Here is a 26086-nt window from a genome sequence, read left to right on the forward strand (position 1 = left end):
ATAGAGTTATTAAATCATTAAAGGTTAGATTGCTGAAATACATTCAAAATTTTGATTCAGAAAACCATATACAAAACAAGAGACTGGTTTTAATCGAATAGTTCTCGAAAAAGCAAACTGCTTTGAAATTTCCGGGGATAAAAAATAATTTCAATCTGTTGTTATGACAGTGACAAAACTTTAGAATCCGTAACAGAAAAACATATTTTAACAAGATGACTGTGGGGATAAACCGAACCATGGAGCAATGCTTGAGGCAGACTTAGACGCTTGTTGCGCCAATGGCACACGACTACTAGCGTCTCTTGAATGGCTTCTAGTTACGTGAAGAGGGCCCAACACCAGGAGACGTCAGCACAAAAGAACAAGTTGGGCTCACTGACTCAAAGACGTCACCAGCAAAGAATCTTCCATAGTCCGGCGTAGCTCGGAAGGCAGGGGTATCGGCTGCAAGACAAACAGCTTCAGGTCCCTGGGCGTGCGCTAGAATGCCACGTTCATCCAAATTATATTTAATAATTCAGTCCGAACCGCAAAGAAAACACATGTCTTCACCGTTACAAAGTTCAACCGACTAATACTGCTAAAGAAAATATTTATTGTTTACAGCGGAAATAATACGAAAGACAAAAATACAACCTGAAGAATTGTTAATTTTTAAAGGATATGGTACATATAGTTACCAGTAGCTTTTAAAGGGGAAACTTACAACTCCATTTTATTATTATCCCATCTCAGCTCAAATCTACAAAATGGTCTCCTTTCATCACGTATTGTGTGTGTATGCGTGCTATACGCCCAGCCCTCCTCAGAGTTTTGGGTCAACAGACAACGATGACACCAACTTAACAAAAGCAAAGGGTGTATGAACGCCTAAATTGGGGAAGTTTTGTTACTGACACAGAGAGCCGGCGCGGGTCGAACAGGGCGCATAGGAAGGAAGGAAGAAAACGAAGCGAAACAAGAATAAAAGAGGAAAAACCTACCTTAAACTGGTAGGAAATAATGAAGGTTGCTTAACTCCACTCGTACTTTCATGTGTGATGCACAGAACTCCGCCACGAATAGTAGCAGCAAATCACGCACACCTATGACGTCACACGCCTGACCTGCCTCTCGGAGATGTCTTAGTAAAATCACGAGGTTCCCTAAGCAACTTTCCTATTATTTGTATGCAGTGCCGTTTTGAATAGATGTGTCATAATATTCTGAACCCAAATTTGCAATACTGTAGTTCGTAAGTACTGACATCAGCAGTGAAATCTTGATCAGTCCTTTTATGCTTACGCTAACGCGGTTTGATTGTCTCTGTTGATGGCTCTGACGTGTTCATTCTATGGGCTTTTGAATCCGGGGATTGAACCCAGGAAATTTTTGGGACCGGTTTAACACAAGGCCATTGAGACCGGAGAGGATTTCAAAGGCTGTAAGCCCCCACGATTGGAGAAAGCTGTTCGTGCCCCATTTGAACTATACCCCAGCATTTGCCTTACAACTGAAGGAAATCAAGTAAAACCTCAGACAGTAGCCGAATAGGTTGGACACTAATCGTTTCGATTTCACCTCCTTATCAGAAGCAGTCTCGACTGTCTTGCTGGGCATATCCTCAGTTAACAGTTGGTGACTTCAGACAGCCCTTGGTTCGCACAAGTGCCTTGCGTGTTTACGATCTAAGGGGTGAGTCAAGTTGCACAGTGGGCCATCGTTTGTAGTCGACTCACCAGCAACCTGACACAAATAAGGAAACACAATGGACAGCCGAGTTACTACACGGCGGACGCGGAGAAACGTGCCATGTCACCAGCGACCTAAAAGTGAGTAGGTCACTTAGCCTTCTTGTTAGCAGAATATTATACAAAAATAAATCCAGTATTTGTCTTTTATTTTTATAAAGTAGGTAGCTGATATCACAAAGACACTCAAATCGTGCAGGGAAACTAGTTTCTTTACGAGTCAAATCTAGGAGACCGTCTACAAACAAATACCAACACAACAGGCGAGGTCAGAGAACTTTTGAAATTTCCCAGATACTAACACCAATGCAAACAAGCTTTAACCTAGCCAATGCAATACACTAGAGATATAGGAACCTACCGTTAAGCAAACTAATTTCACCTGACAAGGTAGTCAAGTGTCTCAGCGTAAACGTTCCATCAACATATTCATGACCTATGTTAAGCGAAAATCACATACAAAGTACAAAATTTCAAGTTATCCAAATAAATACTAAGGTGTTTTGCAGGCATATCAGATCTCTAAGTTGATTCATAAACTTTATATGACTTGAATATATTTTTGGACGGGTCATTTACCAAGCACAGAAGAGAAATGAGAACAGAGTTTTAGCAACAAATTTTTAAGTAAAGAGAAAAATTGGAATACGTTGGTAAAGATAGAAGAATAACACAAAAACTGATATCAGAAGAAAGAGATAAGAGACTGTGGTCTAGATTAGTCTAGCTCAAAACAGAGACCAGTGGCGGATTCTTTAGAACACAGAACTGACCCCTTGATTCCACAAAACACGGCGAATCTGATTAGTTTATGAACTATTAGCTTCTCAAGAACATATCTGCTTCATAGAGTTAGATATCCTTCACAAATTTAACAAAGCGTAATAACACTTAAGTAATAATAACTTAACTAAACTAAATTTAACAGCGTACTTCTTGATAAGCTGGTGGGTTCTCAGCTGTGCAATAACTTTACCTAAATGAGAAATGTTATTAAAATTTAATATAATAAGCTTATGTATTACATGTGTTTCTTTGTTTTTAGGGCAACAAAAAGTATCCAGCTTCTGGAATCTCCACTTTACGTTAATGACACGTACATAACAGTGGACTGACTGCTGATCCAACTGTTTGTTTTTATATCATCCAGAATTCAAACACCTTGCTTTAACAGTCGTCATCTCTGCGTTCAAGTACCTGTAAGCTGATAATAATTACGTTTCATACACATCTTTCGACCTGTAATTTGATAATCACTATTATATTACCTAGAGGCAAAGCCAGTTAAATATATGTAATGATTTTTGTGCCTGTTATGAAAGTTTTTTGTAAGTGGTATTTACAAAACGAGTCCACTTCCGTCTCTTTTTTGAAGAACCACTTAGAATTTGTGTAGGATACAGCAGTTCAGAAGCAAGGAGAAAGGAATAGAAAGATAAAAAGAGAAAGAAGAATAACATGAAAGTCGAATTAAAAGAAATTTTGTTTCAAAGAAGAGAAGAGAAATGGTTCGGCTCGACTATTTGTACAATTACCTTCTCAAAGACATAACGTAAACAGTTACACAGTTGCTCATGAAATTGTTTGTGTTAATGAAACCCAAATTTTTAAAATGCTATGAAAAAACTGGCCGTATTTACCCTGCACATTTTACGCCAAAATAAGGAAAAGAATAAAAAGCTAACCCGTAGCACAATTAAAATTGTGTTAAATTATTTTTTGCAAGTGTATAAATTGAACGTATTGTGAGCGATCCTCTCTCTATTTTCCGAGATCCAACTGCAATTTAAAAGGTCAAATTGAACTTGTCCACTCGATTAAAAGCGGTTCACAGTCTATAAAATACAAAATACGGTAACTTAATGAGCATCTTTGTGTGAATTTTGTATCCGACGTATATTTACGAAATTCATAAAACCAAGTCTCAGCACAAAACATTATAAAAACTCTTATTATCTTCGCAACGGCGACATTTCGAAAAAAATACGTACATCTTTTTGCCCTATTTAGTTTGTTCATGGTTAAACGACACTGCCACCACCTTAGACTATGTAGTGTCAATGATAATATGTTTAACACATAATGAATTTGAAAGGATGTGGAAGGAAGCTACAGTGGCGTAATTCGAGGCATTATCATGGTTTTTCCCGGAAGAACTGAGAAATAACACGGAATCCTCAATGAAGGTAGGTTTTTCCCGGAAGAACTGAGAAATAACACGGAATCCTCAATGAAGGTAGCCAGTCTCTGAGTCGAGATTTGAACCTCAGGCCGTCCGAATATGTCGCGATGTTTGGTTCCAGGCGCTTTCCACGATAGTTCTACAACGATCCAAAAATAAAACTCTATCAGGATGAATACATAAACGAAATGTCCCAAGAGGGATAAGAAAACTGCAGAAAACACCCCGGCTGGTGGTCTACATGGAGTATACGGTCTGTTGTCACTCCAACATCGGCTCTGAAGAACCTTCCCACCCCTAAATCTGGCTGTGATCTCAGTTGGGGACAAAGAGGGTGGCTTTGGTTAGAAAGATGAAGGGATGGAATTGGGGTGGGGATAAGAGCGAAAAGTGAAAGCATCCAGATATATAAAACACGGTTATAGTCAAAATATAGTTAATATGATAGCCCCTTCAAAGCAGATCATCTCTGAATTATTTTTATATTCATGAATTTAGCCCATACCGCAAAGAAAATGCACTTCACCATTGCGAAAATCAGTTTCCTAATGTTATTTAACCCTTTAGGGCCCAATTATAACTGTGTGTCCCACCTGCATCAACAATAAAAAAACTATTTTGATGGGTTCTGACGATGGTGTAATACAATCCGGATTGTTGGGGTAACTGAGATTAGCTCATTCTTAAGAAACCCACAGAGTAGGAGCACTTCCCCTACACCACACCTGAAGACGAGGGCAGATCCAGTCCTCGGAACGTTGTGTAATTTTATAACATCAGACGATGGCCAAAGTTCAAAAACCTTACAATTCAAATTATAATAAGTAAGTTATACATGTATTTATGGGTTTCGCATGATTCTCAGAATAAACAACGATTATTTCCCTAAACAGCAATATTTAACAGTCTATATTTGTAACGGTAAAGTGTTTTCTCTGCGGTACGGGTCAATTCCTTAAACTTATTTACAGGAACTTCGACTTCAGAGGCTGAAGGAAATAATCCGGTGTTTAGTCTGTGAATCATACGAAATCCATTATGCAAAATGCAGAGTTGCTGATTGTCGAAGCAGCTGCCATATACAGTTACCATTCAGCATTATTTTGCGAATACAATTCTGTATTCTTAGAGTAACAAGTGAAAAGGCATAAGCTGCCTGCTCAGTGCATATCAAGGGATCCGAATAAATACACCGTACTGGATTTAAGGCAATAATATCAGTAAACGTCATTACATGAAGTTTATTTCATCAGCTGCCACTAAACTATCAAAATATTTCACACAGTACTTGCTGAATGGTTTTATTTCTGCTTCTCCTCAAATATATGATACCTTTTACAGGTCACTAGTGACTAGATTCTTCTCACTCGAAATAAGGACAGGTGGTGGGCTGTTGTGAATGCGGTAATGAACATTCGGCTTCCATATAGTAATAGTTATAATAGATTCTCTAAAAGGTCTCTGCTTTATGGAGTTATTCAAAGTCCCCTCAACTAACCCACCACCCATGGGGCAAAACCCAACGCATTCCAGACCTAAGACTTAGAAGCAGCTGAGTAGTCGCAGAAACGACCAGACAGCTTTAACCCTGAGCAGCTGGTTGGTACGTTACTCCTGTATCCGGGAATTGATCTGTGGTCACTTTGTTAACCTTCAGAACGCATACATCCTCTTATATTGATTAACTAGTAAATTAATTTGCCCGTCAAGAATGACGGTAAAATCTAAAACAGTAAGCACATAATAATAAGATTACAAAAATGAATATAAAAAGTTAACAAAAAGATTATCTAAAATTACATGATTATAGGCATGATAAAGGAAACTAGCTATTGAACACAAATCTTTGTACTAAAAGATTAAATAATTAAATAACTTCAGTCATTCAGATCAACATGAGACGAAAATATGCAAAACAAGTTACCAGACCAGAGAATTCACATGAATAGAATGATAACACACTGTTGGTCAAAGGCGAGAGTAGTTGAGAGGAGAGAGGGGGGGGAATGTATAAATTCATTGAGTGTAATTACTATCTAATACATGAATAGCAGCACAATTATTGTCGTGTGTGATTAAGGGAAACAAATTTTTTCTTTCAAATACATCGAAGTCCCTGCAGACATCAGCAGCTGATGAGCATCTAACAGGACTGTCTTTAATTGAACATAGAATAATATAATAAAAATAATAATAAACTACAAATTATTAACTTCCTCTGTGCATAATTTGCTCCTACTTTAACATTTTCTTCCTTCATACCGCAGGCTAAATTCTACAGTCAATAACAACTGTAAAGTTTGAAATGAGTTATCAAGTTAAGCACGCATTGAATATAGCTGTTCCTAGCAATATTCGAGGCGCCAGACGTGGCAGAGACTACAATAACAGCAACAGATCCAAGGAAAAGGAGAAGTGAGGTTTGAATTTTGTGTAAACGATCAAGGAATCTAAATGGTAACTGGAAGCAATTTGCCGATAAGAACATTCTGTACATTATAGAACGGCTGCAACCTTGAATACACGACATACCTTTCCAAAGAAAGGGAGAGGGGGAGAATAAAATGAATGGCAAGCAGGAAAAATAGCATAAGTGAAGAAAGCCATTCCAATTCCTTCAATTAGCTGCGCTGGCTGTATTGTGGCTGGTGGCACAGAAGAAGGTGTGACACTAGTAACGGAAAATCCAAAACGCAAAGTAATTTCTCTTCCTAGTGAATCGATTGATAATCCGTCTCTCACTGGCCTCTCCTATTAATTTATTCTATTATACATAACATGGGGATAATATTAAAATACAGCTGAAATAGTCTAAAGACGTTAATAGAATTCAAATAGCTCAGAAAAACTGAGATACCCATATCAATGAAGGCATTTTTTGAGAAAAGAGTGTTTAGAATAAATATCTGAACCCAAGACGGGCAGGGGGTTAGAAGGCTGTCGTCATTACGAGATAGGAAAGTTTGGATGATGCACTTCGTTTACCATTACCGGGATCATACATTTTCGCAGACTCAAAGAGCTCACAAAACAAAAGAAAAGAATGTGTGTGTGTGTGTGTGTGTGTGTGTGAAATGTAGGCACCGCGTCAACAATTTTTCATGTTTTCATATTCGCTTCTTAAATTTATTTTCCTAACCTATTCTGAACCTGGCAAATACAGGTCCTCAGAGAGCACACGTACATTTAGTACGGTACATCTATTTAGCGAACAGCAAATACAACAAATAAACAAAGCAACTCTGAAACCGGGTTACCAACAATCCAGACTGATATATTTTATATTTTTCCCTAGACGATCCATGGAATAGAATCTTGAAATTCTTCAAGTCCGTCTCCTTTCAAATCCTTCTTGTCTTGCCATTCATGAACAAGACCGTATGCTCACTGGATGCAGTTAAAATAGCACCCTAATATAACCCAAGAATAAGTCAACAAATCGTAATTTAAGTGAACTTATCAAGCTTATGTCTCTCATTTTCCTGTTCTCTGAATGAACTCCATCGACTTGAAGCTAAGTTGCTGAGTCAGTCAGCTGGTAGGAGCAGTCAGACACCGGAATGCCATTCAGGAGTTAGGATACTCCACTCTTTCTGCAACCATCACATTCACCTGTCTTAGTTCAGCCACACCCACTCTATCAGACAGTATTCAGCATCTAATGGCACGACAACTGCGAATTCATTTATTTATTTGTTTTATTTAACGATGCTGTTACTAACTCATATCATACAGCTTCCAGATACATGTCAATGTTTAATTCTGACAGCAGTCGTGTGTGATTTTTAGGAAGTATCGCAGGATTTTGCTTAAGGCACTAAGGAAAGCTACTTTAAACCGCTGAGCTGACAGATAATATTTATTAACGTGTTCAAGATATTTCTTGTGTCATCCCTTCACTAAAATAATAAGCATTATTTATTTTTCAGTGCGTAACAGTGAATTTTGAAGTTCACAGCTACAGGCCTGAAGATCCCAGAGTGTGTCTAAAATATGCAGGATACAAAAATGTGTTAACAGCTATACATTAAAAAATCAGGTAGTCTGTTGTCGTCTTAGAAGGACACGAATCTGGTATCTGGCAGCATTCATGCAAATGTTTTTATCGTGGCTTCGAGGTCATTATTAGCCACACAATTGAATTAATTTCATATAACAACCTTGGACTTAATTTCATTTAAGTAAAAACTGACTTTAATTCGTCTATTGCCCAAACATGAGGTTTCTTTGAATCCATACTTGTTATATTATCACGTGTAATGGACAAGACATCTTGCATTCTACCCATTAATAAATAACTACTAACCAAAAGGACAAAATGTGACTGTAATAAGGGCTAATTACAATTTACGAAAAATTGTCTTGTTTTTTCTATACTTTAATTCTGTCATTTATTAACCGTTTACCAACCGTAATGATAGGTCTCTGTACGTAATAAAAAGTAGGCCTATAAGATACAACCGGTTTTCTTTCAATTATCCCAACATAAATCCCTTCCACAAACTTGCTTTACACATGTCAACTTCCTTTCTGCATGGTGGTACTTTTAATTAATCCAGAGACACCGCAGCCCACAATACTAACAGGACACAACTGATGAAACCAACATTGCTTTTGCCGAAACGTCGACATCAGTGTTTCCAAACCTTTGTGGTTCCACGGAACCCCCCTCCCCAAAATTATCTCATCGGTAGAAGATACATGTTATCATGTTTTAATTGGATGTAGAAGTAAACGTAAATGTGATAAGCTTTAAACGTCATGAAAAAACAAATTAAGTAAAATGTACTCAACTTGCGGACCCCTCTTAAGAAACGTCAATAACACCCTTAAACATGACAGACTACTGGGATGTTGCACTGCAAAGTCTCGTGGAAAGTAACCGACGATAATCGCCATAATGACTGAGGCGGTAAACGCTTCTGGAATGTCGCTAAATTTCTAAGGAACTGCACGGCGTAACAACCCCCAGGGCAGCCCTCTTCATAGTCGCAGAGGTGACAACCCAAGACCTCAAGAAAATCCTTATTTCTTTCCATTGTCGCAATCGGAGTTCGATTCCTGTGCAAAATGGGAAGGAATTGTAATCAGCGGACACGAACGAAGACGTCATGAAGCAATTTATTAAAGCGAAACTGCAGTTACAATAACGGAGTGCAAGTAGGTCATTAATACATTTGACTTCCGTATAATTATTATATCATTACAGAAATACCAAATATTCAGTTGTCATCGCCTCGTATTTATGCTTCGTTAAACAATATTAGTGCGATGGTGAGATTTGAAGTTGTGAAGGCGACTAGTATGACGGAGGCAAACTCCAGTGCGTCCAAAATGGCTTTGCGATCAAACTATCCTTCTGCCGAGTACCAACCTCCTTCCTCAGGGTATAAAATAGCTGGGCTGTAATTCTGACAACGTACCTGCGTCAACTAACAAGTTATTTGTTCATAATAACTCGTCACAGCGAGTTCGTGAGGTACTGGAGCGGCTATGTTTTATACTAAGATAAAGTCAATCAGCAATCTCGTGAAGAAAATGCGGAAAGTTTCCCGGTTCACGAAATTCCATGCTGCCAAGAAACTTGAAGGTCAATTCTCCGTGCGGGAAGCAATGTCTCTAATACCAAATCAATAAATTTTCGTCGTTTTTACAGCGATATCGCGTTTTAATTTACCGGCACGTAAAATATTGTGACCATATTGTACTGGTACCAGTCTAATGATTAGTAAAAGGGCGAAGGTCTATAACTGCATCGGAGATGCGGGCAATATCACCACGCAAAAAAAAACGAAGAATTGCCATATCTGCTAAGTACTTCGTCACTTTCCGTTTTGTACCGTACCCACACCTGAACATGAAGAGGAAATACAGCTAACCTGCGTTAGGGAGGTAGTACACGGTTTGAATTTCGACCATGATACGCGTTACCATATTTAAGGGTTTTAATGCCAGGCATATTATTTGGTAGTGGAAAATAAAAATGTGATTCGCAAGTCCTATTCAGATAAGAATAAACAATCATTGCATTTAAAACTAAATAACATTTGTCGCTTAAAATATAGTTGAAACAACTACAAATTAAACTTTTTTCCCCTGTCAGAATTAGGGGCATCAACCCTGACGATGGAGGCATTACGTACCTCCGAAACGCCGGCCAACTTATACGAGACTACACGGCGTAACATCACAGAAGACAGTTATATTTATATTCTCCACCTTGAGAACCTAAAATATCCCTTTCCACTCTTTATTCACTCGCAGTAATGTAACAGACTAAAATTTAGAACGTCCAAGCTCCGTACAACGTACAACAGTTGACTATAAGGCTGTTGTCTTTGTAGCAAACGATAGAGCAGGGAGGCACAGTGGGGCTTCAGGGAAGACCGAGAAGACCGTGAAGAAGTTCTAGCTTTATGACTAAGCATCTGTAATCGAATCCCGATGGAATTCAAACTCGTCTTTCCCAGTATCACCGTGCAATATTTAATCATCATACGGCTTCACTAACTCGCCTGTCCAATAGCTTACCTCCAGGATCTCACAATATCAATACAACAGAGTAGGTAAGAAATGGTTCTCTTCCGTCAAGACGGGGAATAAGGCTGTGTCACACCTAACCCCGATAGACACTCCGTCCCCACTGCTACCAACTCATCTACCACAGCCCCACGCGGTATGCGATAGCCATGGCTAAGCAGCACATTATCACACCCTCGGTACTAAGTTAGGGGCTTAATACCTCATCCAGAATTATGCTAGAATCATAGAAAATGTACTTTATTTGTATCAGCTGTTTTTACAATCAATAATGCTTCATTTTGTATTTATGTGTTTCATAAGAAACTGCGTTTCCAAGTAGTCGTCGTAACTTAGAAGTGTTTCCTTTGCAATAATTCAAAATCCCAAACAAGACTGTCTAGTATAGGATGACCAAGAAATTTGGATTTCACTTCACACACAAACATGACAGTAGCTCAGTTTTTATTGTGGGCTATAAAAAACTACTGTAACATTGCGTACATACAAACTGTTCTCTGTACACAAAAAACGCATTAAAATTCTGTGAAAATTAAATTTAAAACACGCAATAACCGGAATTAGAAATGACAAAAATAAGATTAATAAATAAGCTTTTTTTCCATTTTATGAATGGACCATACTCTACCATTATGACGTCGTAAGAAATATAAAATGAATGGCGATTCTCAACTCGCACTAGTATGTTCGTTCGTATTTATTTATATTCTTCTTAAATTTAGTTTTTGGAGTGGGTTTTAGTGGCTTGTCACTGAGTAGAAGCACTGATTGTTTTCAAGAATGAATTGCCACTTAGCAAATAAAAGGAACACAAAACAAATGTAGAGAGAAACACTCATGTACTTATTAGGAGCTTCATCTCCTAATTTAAGTGTACGACTATTGTAACGGCGTGCAACCCCCCCCCCAAAAAAAAAAAAAAAACTGCGTCGACCTGAGACTTCTCTTTCTGAGCTAATGAAGCAATAAGCACACAACCACCCATTTTGACTCCGTCGAAAGATGAGCATAGCAAAGTAAACAGCGTCCGTAAAGTTATTAAGATGAAATAGAAGTCTTCGTTTTGCAGCTGGAAGAAATAAAATTCACCCCATGCATCTTTTTACTAAGCAAGACGATGTGGGCTTGTACGTAGTTACCAGGAGGAGGCAGTATGTTCCTCCGAAAAGTTGGTTATCTGCTTACAAGGCCACATGACGTCACTAACCAGGAGGCCTACATCCGCATCTTCACCGCCGAGATAACCTCAAATTTTTTTAAAAAAAATAATCTTCACTGACAGAAACAAAAGACTAGAAATGTTAAGTACGCTAAAGGTATTGTTTAATCTCACTGCATATGCGACGATCTCACACATAAGTTTATTTATGTAAAACTGACACAAGTCACCTGGCCAAGGAATTCACGGCATATAAGGGAGAGTTGTTAAAATTTTTATCAAAATCCGCCAGCACACTCCACCGTGAGCCACTTAAATCCATTCCTCTCCTTCATACGCACTATTTGTATCTGAACTCATGTAATATCTACCCATCTGCAACTAGATCTACCAGGTTATCTTCTCCATTTAAGTGATCCCACTAAAATGGTATATATACATTTCTCATGACTGGCTACGGACTCGACGACCGGGGTTCGACCCCCGACAGGGGCATCGATTCTTTTCTCTAGCCTCTGCGTCCAGACCGGCTCTGGGGCCCACACAGCCTCCTGTCGAATGGGTACCAGGGTCTCTTCCCGGGGGTAAACCGCGGCCGGGGCGTGATGCTAACCATTCATCCCCATCTAGTGCTGAGGTCAAGAATGAGAAGCAGCTATACCTCCCCCCCCCCCCCAAGCGCCTACATGGCGTATAGTGGGACAGCTTTACTTTGTTTGCTTTACATTTTGTCCACGAGAGATGACATATTTCGTCGACTAAATCAAACTTCTGAATTATTTTTAATTAAAATATATATCTAAAATTATACATAAAACCACATAAAGTTTGGCTTCTCGCGTAAATGAAGGCAATTTAGCGCCGAACCCCGAAATGTTGTCCAGTATCCCAGCCGAAATACCGACACGGCCTACCCTCAGAATGCATGGAGCTTTACCTCCACGCCTATGACATCATGCTTAGGCACGTGGTGGGTAACTATTTACTCAACGGCAAACACATTCCCTTTGAGCCCCATTATTCCGTGTCTTTTGGCATTGAAGCCCTCGCGACGTGTAGATTTCTCATGTGTTAAAAACTGAATTAGAAAGTAAAGTCACATGAGAAGCAGTTCAGTGCAGGGAAGAGACAGCACATTGCTGCTTTATGACTAGAGCGTATATAATACGTCTGTAGTCCGGACACGTCACATGACATTAATAAAGCGTGTATGTCGGGTTGTAAATGCCAGCCGACTGCAATGAAATGGTACAATTTAGATGAACACCGCACGAACGAGTAGGGTTAGTGCATTTACAGCTGCTGATGATACAGTTACTCTTTCGCCACTCCTCTGAAGTTGTACCACGCCAACATGCAGCGAGCTCTACGTGTCTGCTCCTGAAGAAAGAGACGAGGGAACAGACAAAGAACACGAGAAAAAACATAAATAATATTAAGGCCATGAAATAGAGTCGCTCTGTCAGTCAAAATTCCCGCCTCTGTTGCAAATCGAAAGTTCAATCTCACGTTCAAAAGAGTGCGCCACCGGTCCCCAGTAAGCCACGTTAATCCAGGCCATACCCTCCAGCCATACTTCCTACCATTTTAATATTATCCCGTCTATGTCCAGGTCGTGCGAGTGGCCTCTTCACGTCAGGATTTCTGACAGTAACTATGTACGCCGTTCTAATCTCCTCCATGCGTACTACATGTACCACCCATCTCATCGTCCTCGGTTAGATTCTAATATTATTTGTTCAAGATAAATTATGGAGCTCCTCATCATAAAATTCTCCTTACCTTCCTGCTACATCACCCACCGTCTTTAAAACATATATAATTTCAATTAGCCTTCTAATGAGAGACTTTTTTAAGTCCTCAGCAATGCAATATACGAACTGTGATTCTATTACATTTTTGTACTGCAGAGTTCAATGCCGTCTCTCGTCGTAAGGCATGAATATAGGTTAACCGTTTGAAACCGGAGATTATCTAAATAGCATTTAAAAACTCAGTCCGTACCTCAAAGAAAACACTTCACCATTGGGATTACAAAGCTCAAGTGGTAGGAGGTTTTTAATTATGGTTATAAGTCTCAGTGTTTAATCCAGAGCACACCGCCACTTCCCCGATTCTTTAAGATTCAGTTTAAGGTCATATTTCTACGTACACCTAAGTCTCATTTATTACATTCATCTTATATGACTCGTCTATTTTATCCTCCTGATTATCCGAAAAATTGATGGCGAGAAGCATAAATTATAAAACTCCCCTTGTGTATTTTAATACTTATCTTTACCGAATCATTTTCTCTTCATCATGTCCATACATTCCGCCTAACACCTACAGCTCTTAACCTTCGGAGTACGTTATCACTCGAAAAACAAGTTATTTTTTTAAAGTTTTAAAAAACGGAAAGAGATCAGCATTTTGCAAGCAGGTGCATTTCCTTAGAAGCTACAACAGCGTTTTGCAGCTCCTTCGCTCGTTTTCCGGTACAACGCTTTCATTGACGCGAATCCGCTCCCTGGCGTTACTCTAGTAGGAAAAACGCCATGCTTGGGCCTTGCGCCGGTCGGATTGCAGCTCCCTACCTGAAACTGTTTACCTTTCAAATGCACTGAGCAGGCGGTTCTGAGAAAAGGACCCATTTACCTGGAATTATAAGCCGTTCCATAAGTAAATACAGCACAATTAGACATACAGCAGGCATGAACAGGTATCTTGACTCTCCTTCAAGACTGAGTCACTAGTTTTGGATCCTCACAGATCACCTTTCCATATTGAATCTTCATGCTATTCCTCATAACCTCCAGTAAAATACGTTACAAAAATCGAATCAACAATAATTCGGCCTCATCTCATTCCACGCTTAAATAAACCCAGCAGTTGATAAAATAAAAAAATTAAGAAGCGATCCGATCATAATCTAATCGACTACTATATTCAAACACTATTTCCAGATAGTCTTGTATAAAAGTGAAACTATGTTGGTGAACAAAATAATTTTGATTTCCAAATTAGGAGAAGAATTTCAAAAAAATATTATTTGGATTCAGATAATTCCCTCTGTCTTCAACTGCTCGCAGAATCTTAGCAATCAGGAATAAGATACACAATATAACCCCTTGGACCAGAGCAGTCCGTAAGCAACTTATATTCGCCTAAGTACTTAAAAAAATCCATCTGTTATACAGACACTGAAAGTTCAAGAGTCCGCCACCGGTCTTTATCCCGTGGCAGATTAACCCAATTGACATCCTCCTAATATACTGTATATATACACAATACATTTTAATATTATCCTTCCATCCAAGCTTAAGTCTGTCAAGTAGTATCTTGCCTTCAGGTTTTCCGAACAATATTCTGCGTGCATTTCAACCTTCCCATGCATGCTACATGCCACGCCCATACAAACATTCTTGGTTTGATAATACACACAAGCGGTCTCAATATTTTAAGACCTGGGGTCACATTCTTACCGACTTGGTGGCTGCCTATTTATAGAAGGGAAAATTTATTAGTACTTAATTATTGAAACGCTCCTTACTGACACAAACAGATCCAAAATATTAACCTGCTCATTAATTCCCCTAACAAATCTGCTGAACTGTAGTTATTAATTTACTTTTGGTTTATTTAACAACGCTGTTAGTAACTCAGACTATACAACACTGAAGAAAGAATTATTAATAAATAATGAATCGAAGAAAAGGGTCGTGGCATATTTTAAGTGCTAATCTGAACTTTTTAATGACATAACCAAGGAATATCATGAAAAATATCAGTGAATATGACCGGTCCTCGGACCGACATTTGTTGAACCTGGGACCTCCCAAATCCGAAGCAGACGTGTTAACCATTCGTGACTTGTATTTAGTGTTAACGTAACACGAATATGGCCTATTGAATGAAGTCGGAAATTACTTAGAGTGATGTGATACTCAACAAATTGCATGCGGGCAGCACAAAACACATAGAACAACTGACCATGTGTTGAGAACGCCTACACAAACATCTCTCCATCATGCAGTTTTTCTACAGCCCCTTAATGCTTCCTCTCTCTTAGGTCGAAAATCCTCCTCAGCACTTCGCTCTCAGTCTATGTTTTTACCTTAGGATAAAAGGACACGTTCCGCCCTCACCACCCAAATATACAACTGAAATCAGACCCTCCTTAAAGCTACTGCCCTTCTGATTAAGCTGAAGGCACGCTACCTGCCCCTTATCCGAAACTGGGATTTAAGCAGGTGCCAGCTATGTGGGTATTACTAATTCCGGTGTTACATTCAGACGTTAATGTGGTATGCATTTAACATAAAATGTTCTCATTGTAAGGTTCCGCGATCTAGAAATGTTTTGTAAAAGCTTCTATAATCACAATAACAATAAATCGCTGTAAGGTTTAAAATCATATTTCCCCAAAAGAGCCATGATATTTCCTCTTCAGGTAGAAACATTACAGCTTCAACGGGCATCCACATCCAATAAACTGCAGCCTATCTACAAAATAAAGCCGAGTATAGTTTTGTATTGATATCAAAACTAGTCTATTGTTTTGACAAAAGAACACTAGCGTTGCTGAAAACAAAAGCAGGCTTTAAAGAGATTATTTCTGTGATGCACGCTACGAAGGGCGCAGAGGTAAGGCTCCACTTATTCTTCGTCTAATGGATATTTGAGCACGGGAACACCAGAAGCAGAGTCCTAAACACTCGGTCGAGACTGATGACGAAAAAGATTATTAAGACGATAACTAATAATGGCACTCTTGTAACAACCTATCCAAAAACAGTTTAGCAGGTATTTCCAAAAATTTCTACCACAATCTTCGTTAGATTGAAGATCATTGTAAGTGTAGTCTACCTGACAGTGACCAAAGAGGATTTGTCATTTCTCCCTGAGAGAGATGGTATCTACCCATCTGTCCGTGAGTTCAAAAGAAAAACATTTCATCCAACAATCCTTTAAGTACCAATTTCTTTGTTATTTCTTTTGAAACCAGGGAAAAGGTTCCTCTGAAGAAAATGCCAAGATTTCGTTCTGTTTGCTGTGGTACAACATGCAGCCAACCTAAATCAAACATCAGCTTCATTGGCATTCGGCAGCCGCTCCCTTCCAGTTAACTGCAGCTTGGCCTGACCAAGTAGCAACACTTTCACGTGGCCCAAGCAAATTATACTTAAAGAATGCACCACAGTGTGGCTTGTCACGAAAACCAAAACGCGAGTCAGATCTGCTCGTGATATAATAGCCAATGTCCGTCACGCTTGATTCTACAAGAGAGTGGCTCTAAGGTCCCGGCTATGAAGGTCTATGCCACTGCTTCCGAAACTTTTTCCTTCATTACCCAAAACCGCTTATCAGAAGGTCCTTTTTACCCAATGTAGGTAAAACACTAATGCACAGAGAATATATATGACAAGAGAGATCGGTAAAAAATAGGAAGTAAAAAATATATTTGGTGCAATTTCTTCATTTTAAACATCTCAGCGGCCACAAACAATTTGGTAATTATTCACCATGAATATTTCATCACCCAGGTCCCAGCTAATGCATATAATGCCACTGCTAATTCTTATTTACTGGTTCCGCAAAATTGGGGGCAATTGGAGACAGAGCTCACCTCACATCGTATTCGGGGTTCAGCAGACAGTTTCGTTTTGTGCTCTTTATGAAGGCGAGAGTGGAAAATCCTACTTCACGCATGCAGGTGCTCGGAAACTGCAATAATTGCATCACGGCCTCCCCAGCTACCACAGGATATTCATCGTGAGTTGTTAACCAGAAAGACTTCAAATGGTCCTTTTTTTCTACAAAATAACATTTTGCACTGACTGCATGACCTAAGCTCCATCATTCGCTCTGCAAAACCATTAACACTATCGGGGATTTCAGTCAAGTCACACAGAAATGGGTGTGTCGTTACCCAAAGAAAAACCACTTTTACCGAGGTTTGGGAAGCACTGGTCTATGCTATGATGGGGTCTGGCGGTTCGTTTTACATTGGGGTGTTTGACCGTGAAGATCTTTCCACATTTAATCTTTATGAAGACATTATTAAAAATGAACGGCTCAATACCTTTACAGTGAAAAATCTGAAGAAACTTGTATTATTGTTCAGCATAAAAAAGTTTCGTTTTCGAAAATTCTGACGAGCTCCATTACGTTAATTCATAATATAAAGGTAGCTAATAAATATTTTAAAACTGTGGGTCTTTGGGAACTAGAAAACCGAATTCGCGAAGAAATTAAAAGCCGATAAATTTTGGGTAATACTTGATAACATTAAGTACAGAATCATTTGTCTTAGTGTAGGTTGCAACGCAGTGTAAACTTGTATACAGATACCAACATTTCGGGAAAAAAATACAGCTTCTATCTTGAAGGCCAAATAAATAGGCAATATTTTTCTGCCGAACATTGACATCCACCTACAAATTCACGCAGCGTCACAACTCAGAAATCCAACATCGACATTTTCACCGCCATGACACCCCAAAGTATCTTATAGTAATTCAACATGTTTTCAACATGAAAAGTCAACGGAGATTCCAATGACAATAGTAACTATTTGAATTTATTTTTGTTCTTTTGAGAACTGTGTTAAATCGTCAACCTACTAAGACACGGTCAATAATAAATTATTGTCCGGAAAGAATACGCATAGAAATATTCATTACAAAAGAAGTCGTTGTTCAGGAACGGTTTATAAAGCCATATGTCTTATTTTCTCCGAGCGATATTCCTTAATACTTCGGATAATTGGAGGTCAATACAACGGTATATGAAACCCTGTAACTTTCTTCCCGAAGGGCTTCCTTTAAAGAACCACCAAACGCCCCATGTCGATACAAATGCTTAGCTGTCATCTTCAATTCTCATTAATAATGCAAGTTCTATATGGAATTTAACAGTACCATATGTTATATACAGAATGTCTCCAAAAAAATTTCAAACACAATCAATGAATGGAATAAAGACATTTTAATAAACTAAACCATTACATACGTCAGCATTGGCACTTAGTGAATTTGCATATCTAGTGTAAATGTTCAAAATGACCACCGTCCATCCATGTCTTCCGCAAATACAACACATGGGGATCGATAATAAGGTTAATAATCCTTATTGTAATGTGTATATATATTTTTTGGGACATTCTGTAGAAAACTTAATTGCAAAGGATCAGTGCAATAACACACACAGGCCTGTTTTCGAAATGCATTTTTCTCATTCCCACATAATTGATTTTATGTTTATTCGTTGCAGATAAAAATCTACTTTTTTAAAATCTAGTACAGATATAAAGTTAATTAACTTGTTTCTACAACCTTTAATGTGTTTTCCTGATACCATGTTTCAGATATGAATCACTGGGATGTATAGACAGATATGCTAATTCTAAGTACTTCATGTAATGCAATAAGAAAGAAACATTAAAAGTACCGAAGTTTATATGAAGTTACTAGGGAAATATACTACAAATGAAAGAGAATGTAGAAAAAATTTAAAGCAGACATAATTTAGAAAGTACGAACAACAGAAAATGGCAGCGGAAGAAGAAATGAAATAAAAACATAAAAAATAGATGTCAGAACATACAAAAGAAGAAACACAAAATGCAGTAGGAAAGGTGGACAACATGAATGACAAACTTACCCAACCAACAGCATCTGGACACCCCTCATATGTAACACGCACATACCATGTGCATTGTTCTGTACCAACAAACCCACCAGAAACTGCAAACCTCTGGTATATCGTGACATCAAGACATCGTGAAATTTATTCCAGATCGTCCCCTTAAACCAATAATAAATGCATAACATATTTGCATTTATACCAATTTACGTCGGTGTTCCTACAACTAAACAAACATAAGTTCACATACAAGGAAAAAGTGTACATATAAGAAGACACGTCTTCTGAGTAACCAAGTGTCTCATTCGTTGCAATTTATACTTTCCTTTAATGTTTATTCTCCCAGTTATATAACATATGAAAGTAAACATCTACTTACGAACACGAATAACAGCTAAACATTTCTTATTCTCTTCCAATAAAACGAAAATAATTCAATACTTCATTCCTTCATGAGAGTAGTTCACATTCACAGAAAAATATCTCAATTTTTCATGAAGTGTAACAGATTCTTGTGCCAGCAAATCATTTTGAATCTAGACACACAGTCATGACACAGCCTTGTTAAAAGATAGCTTTTTGAATGACACAAAATGTTGAAGTTATTTATTGGCCAACCATTGTGGAGAAAGGGACAATCTATTGAATAAGGAAGACAGATCGGTCAGGAAAACCCTTTTAGATGCAATGACAGAATGGTTAAAAGAATAAGAACTTCAATACTGCCTGCCTTATCTCAACCAGAAAGATGCTTTTAGTTCAGAGGAATTAGATTTTGCTGTACTGTGACGGAGTGCCTATAAACCATGTCATTATGGCATCAAGTCAAAGCTCCAATAACGTCACGCAGCTGAGACGTATTTGAAAAGCTAACAGTTGGCCATATCATCAATATTGGACCCGAAAGTTCATTATTGTATGCCCGCAGATGTAATAAAGAACACAGAAAATTGTCGATGTTCTTCTGGGTTGCAACATCACATGGAAGTATCTGCCCCTGAAAACGAAGTCAGTGTGCTGCCCCGAAACGTCGGCATATTTCTACAAGTCCACATGACATTACAACCGAGAGTAACAACATTGAAATCTTTACAGCCAAACGAATCACAAACGCAACTAATATTTATGAAGGAAGGAATATTTATACATCCAGGTATTACCGATAATTCATGAACACTTGGTAATCAGAATTGAAGACGCCCGACCATGCAGATGCATGCGAGACACCGGTTTGAACTCTTCTACACATAAACTACAGAAACATTTTATGAATATTACAACGACTGAAAGCCTAAACACCATTCAACCTATTAAGTACATTTAAAAATTAAAATGAATAAATATCCTTATCCATGACGATGCTGGCACGAAAATAATCTGTAATAGTTAAAAAGGGATAAAATAGTTTCTGTGACATTTTTTGTTTCACTTGTCATAATTCTATTAAACACGTTCAGCCTTGTAGGATTTAAAATGTATTAAATGCAAGTCAAAATAAGAGATAAGAAAAATCGAAGAAAGCTTCCTTATAGTGGGGGGGGGGGGGGTTGAAAATTGTCTTGTATGGTCTATTCCAAGGGCAACAAATCACTAAACATGAGCGTAGCTGAATTCCATAGGATGGGGAAGACATAGGAATACAAGGCGCAGGAGTGTACTAGTGCTATAAACCACTTGGCTTTTTCCATCCACTTGACCCTCGCCGAAGTATTTGATAATGACTTTTTGAAAGTCCGTTTTCTTCTCGTCCTACCATCACCTTGCATGTGTCATATAACACTGAGGTACGGTTCTAGCATTGATGACTGGCCTGCCAAGACGTGACGTTAGGATAATTTATACGAGAGGAAGCCCGAATACAATAGCCTTATTGCGGACTTTATACCTGACCCTTGGCTCCAGAGATATTGGGTGTCCCTGTAAACAAGCCGTCCATCCATACGACAAAAAATATACTCTGGTTACATTGCGTTACGCACTGTGAACAATGCAAAACGAGTCGCCCCTGCAAGGAGACTAAACGACGTGTCCCGTGCCATGGGCTTTCATCCTCAGTAGGTTGTGAGTCGGAGGTAAAGAAATGTGGACCTTAATGAAATAAAACACTTTATACAACTATTATTAAAGGGATAAAAACGAGGATGAGACAAAGTTATTATAAAAAAAATACGTATAAAATTTTGAATACAAAGTGTGAAGAAAAGACCACCAGGGAGATCTATGAGTAGATGGAAAAATATATTCAAACAGATCACAGAACGTGTGAACTGGTTTCATTCGCCTCAGGACAGGTTCTCGTTGTGGGCTATTATCAACACGGAAATTAACTTTTAGGTTCCATGTCCTTAAGGACTCTTATTCAGTATATTTCATTTTCATTACCTGGTCAATTTATATTAGGGCGGTAATGGGCGAATGCCAGGCAAGAATATGTTAGATTTCAACTGTTATTACATTTTTCGAAACTAAACAAATATGCCAAAAACAGATTTCAGCATTTCTGCAAGTTCCTATTGAAAAATCATAGGTTATGGAAATCGTAAGATTGTTATTGTTTCTTTGCAGATTTAACGACAACTTATCAGCTTCATGGGCCTTATAAAGCCAAGGCAGAAGGTTTGACAGGAAGGGGTCCAATGAAAGAGCAGAAAATTTATGAAAGAATAAATATCCAGATCCGTTATTTTTCCACGATAATTGAATCCTTTCAAAACAATAAACTCTGCCTGACGTCATAATTTTGTGGCAAACCATTCTGAATCAGTTCACAGCGTTCTCTAACAACTGATACCTTCAATATTTTGCAAATCAAGACTGTACTCATCTGCGTTGTGACACCATGTTGTTCTGTTGGCAGTTAACAACGTACGTGAGGAACACATCGCCGCCATATTGCCTACCGAACCATGGTAAAAATTGACAAATGTATACGGTATCATAACCCAGATGACAACCATTCAAATTTTTACAGCTGTAAAAACAGAACTTTACAGAAGTCTGCTGTAATAGTAAAGTTAGCACAGGGTCGAGATCTGTAACATCAATTTGTAAATAAGCAAAAACCTAAAGTAAGATAATTAGTAGTTTCTGTATGCTGTTACAGAACTGGTACCATAAACCAAGGTCACTTATAACTTAAAAGCCTGAATTTTCTTTCCATGAATTTGAAATATATCACTAACTACCACAGCAAGTGTAATACAAAGTCTTGTTGGCAAGTTTCGTGTGAGGTGTGAACAAACATACAGAAAGTCCACAGTGTAAATTTAATTATGATCCGGCAACTGGGATCCCATTAGACAGAACAGTCCAATGACCCTTCATGCAACGATGAAATCTGCCGCTGTAACGGGACTTGGTCCGAAATGTCCTCGTTTCATTTGTTTAAAATGGACACTGACAAGTGACCACCTCTAGGTATGCACTGGGCATTCTCCTAACAAACAACACAGCACAAAGGCGAAGAAGAGTGTAAAGAATGTTATGAAGCCAAGCCGAGTGGAATCTTTGCCTCCCACCAAGGCTTCAAGACCATTCCCAAAGGCAGGTTGCTCCTGAGGAACACGCTACGTGCATCCACACCGTTAGAACTAACCCCTTTGTTAACTTGTTTGAGAATGAACACCAAGTTCCTTTCTAAACAGTCCAGAATGTCATATATACAAGAAGAGTATTTAATAATTTGTAGTGACAAGAACACACGCAAATTAATGGATATTCTACGTATTTCAAATATGAAAATATATTCATTTATATTAACTCCAAAAGCTGTTAATTGAGATTTAAGGTTCTCACGGTGGCAAGTTTAAGATGATTCTTCTGGGTTGTTGCGACGGCGTAATCACATATAAATATACCGACGTTTCGGAGATGTTTGTAGCCTCCATTATCAGGGCTGATATATCCTTTGTTTTATAGAGTCAACAAAGATGTCATGCTAATTCAGTAAAAACTGAAACCAACTTATGACATAAAACTTCTTGAAAATCACATATTCAAATTTGACATCACATTAAACATCTGAGCTGATAAATTATTTTTATAAGGGAAATTTTATCGTGAGTGGCGTGATCAGAAACACAGTTCCGTGCTCTAAACTCCGTGATTCATAAATCATGTCCAAGTTACACACGAAATCTTGTTAATTGCCACAAGGCAAGATATAACTTCGAAGAGAATAAGATTTCAGTCAACTTCATCAAAATTACTTGCCTATCTAACATATACTGCAGTGCAAATAACCCTACAACGCTAATGTTTATTTTGTACTATCGGTCGTAAAAACATTCCTCATATCAGGTAGCAAGAAGTGTTAGGGCAATGCGGATAACGTTCTTAGATCAGCATGTGTATTAAGACAGTGGGATTACTTCACTGTTCGTAAACATGACAATATTAAAGTACACTGTGCACTTACCCATAAAAGACAAGCATCCTAAAACATATTCATACTTCCCAACTACGTGGGTGGCAGCTGAGAACGAAAGAGACGCAGTAGTTATCAATAAATATGACAACCTTCTAGGATATTACACCGTATAGTCTTGCAAGCGTTTCAAAAGTGCTTATTACCTTCATAATCACACACTCATCGTCCTGATAATTGAGACAATAAGCACCTCTGAAACGTCGGTAAAGTTCTACGTGACTACAAAGCGCAATAACATAGAAGACAGCCATCTTCAGAACCATTAGTCACAAATAGTTCTATTTTCTTTTACATCGCAGTACTTATTTGGTGCGCACTTAAATTATGTTTTTGTCCGAGACTGAACACTTTTGCTTTGTGGCCGATGAAAGATGGAGAAAATCCGGCAAAAATTGAAATTTCAGTCAGGCCAAATAGCGTGTAGATCGGTAACAAAACGCAGAATTACTCGCTGATACAGTTAGCTGCTGTAAAAGACTCTTTCTTACTCACAATTATAAAAATTAGGATTGGTCTCTATTCCTTTCCGTCAAATTGTACAATTCTCTGCTGACGTGCAATGCACACTTGCATTTCCAAGTGCAATGAATAATGGTTGACGGATACACACATTACTACCGCTCTCCAAAAGACCCCACCTGCAGTGGGTGGCTGGTAGCAGGGGTGGAGAAGGAGAAATTATATTTAACGGGACTCAACAGAAACACCCTTCTCAAACCGCGTGCTCGTTAATTTGACAATCCTTTTCAACTTTAAAAATTCAGTAATGATGGATCAGTTAACCCTTTGTTGAAGTCTAACAATACATTTCTTCAAATAAGTGAAAATACATTTCAGAAACCTTTGTTAGTATTGCAAACCGTCTAAATTAAAAACCATTACAATAGGGCAGTAACTCAGCTATTTATAGACTTATAAAACAGCTTTCAATTAGAACAGAAGCATCCTACAATATTCTCACTGAATTCGGTAAATGCATAGAAACTTTTACGTTAATTAAAATGTGTTTAACACAGCTGCAGTAAAGGAGATGCTTTAACGTCATTTCTTTATAAAGTGTATTTGAAGTATACATTAGGCTGGCCCATGATAACAGAGATGAAGAAACTGAATAGGCCAATCAGCATCTGGTCTATACTGATGACGTCAATTTATTGGGTGAAACTATAAATATCATAAACAAAACCACAGAAACTCATTACATGCAAGCAAGAACGCTGATCTGGAGGTAATCGAACAGAAACCCGAGTAATTTGCACTGGACTTTGGGACAAATTATCACATAAATGAAGTTAATAAATCATTTAAAAATGAGGCAGATTAAGATATTGAGAAACCGTAGTAACAAGTCAAAATCTCATTAACAATGAAGGGCTTCATAAGCTCTGTTCATCCCTATATGTTATTAGAATTATTAAGTCAAAGAGGATGAGATGGGCTGTAAATGTAGCATTCATGGAAAGGATGTGAACTGCGTAAAAACGTCTGGCCGGGAAACCTGAAGGGAAGAGATCACTGAAAGATGTGAGCATAAATACAAGAATAATATTAAAACGAATCGAAGAAAACAGTGTGTGAATTGGATTAATTTGACTCAGGAAAGAAACCAATGAGTGATAAATACTGCAACTGAACTTCGGGTACCATATAGGAAGATAAATTTTCTTACTAGTTGAGTGACTATTAGCTTCTCAATAAGGACTCCGCACGATGGAAGTTAGAACGTAAGAATGTAACAGAAAGCACATGATTTAGATGGTCTTTATTTAATGTATTTTCGGTCTTTCGCCTGTCATCTTAGTAAGTGAAGGAGAAAATTTGAGAAATGTGGCACAATGACAAACAACTCTGGACACCCATTAAACAAGTGACTGCCAATCTACGTTTTGTCTCAAAAGTTATCACGGGTTCCCATTAACGTACGTTCTAGTGTTCGCTCTCAATATTAATTTAGTTCAAATCCGTTTAAAATTTCGTACAACAGACACGTGGATCGACTATGCGTAATTTTATGAAGTTCGGCTAAAGTCCTGGGTAACGTACACCTACTAGCAGCTGGTGGCCGACAAAACATGCGCCACACTGTGACCTTCACTTTTACGACGTGAAACGACTGAAAGCCTTGTTATCTCCAACGTTAATTTATATACTTAATCAGTTCCAGCCATGGAGAAACACCTTGGAAACTAACATTATGTTCAGATATTCAAGAAATTACACAACTTTTAAGGTTCTATCACCGTGTTCACAAAAGCTCGTCACCGGTTCCTATCCCCATCCAGATTAATCCAATCCACGCCCTCAAAAACGTTTCATATAAAATTAATTTTGATACTACTATCCACCCTACGTTTAAATCTAACGATTAAGATGTCATGTCCAGATGCTCGAACGCCTTCTCTGGAGCCCCCATTACA

General features: G+C 38.3%; 1 protein-coding gene and 1 long non-coding RNA gene across 5 annotated transcripts in view; one reads left to right on the plus strand and one right to left on the minus strand.

Annotated features, from left to right (window-relative positions):
- retn (retained) overlaps window positions 1-26086 on the minus strand; it is a 258244-nt gene that overhangs the window by 165502 nt on the left and 66656 nt on the right. The window lies entirely within an intron of this gene.
- On the plus strand, window positions 1536-3049 carry LOC110826797 (uncharacterized). Its single transcript, XR_002542154.2, has 2 exons — window positions 1536-1814; window positions 2779-3049. It is a non-coding gene; the product is annotated as an uncharacterized LOC110826797 (long non-coding RNA).

Source organism: Zootermopsis nevadensis, unplaced genomic scaffold, assembly GCF_977971745.1.
Source record: "Zootermopsis nevadensis isolate Lab colony 2312 unplaced genomic scaffold, Znev_1.0 Znev_ptg000007l, whole genome shotgun sequence".
NCBI lineage: Eukaryota > Metazoa > Arthropoda > Insecta > Blattodea > Termopsidae > Zootermopsis > Zootermopsis nevadensis.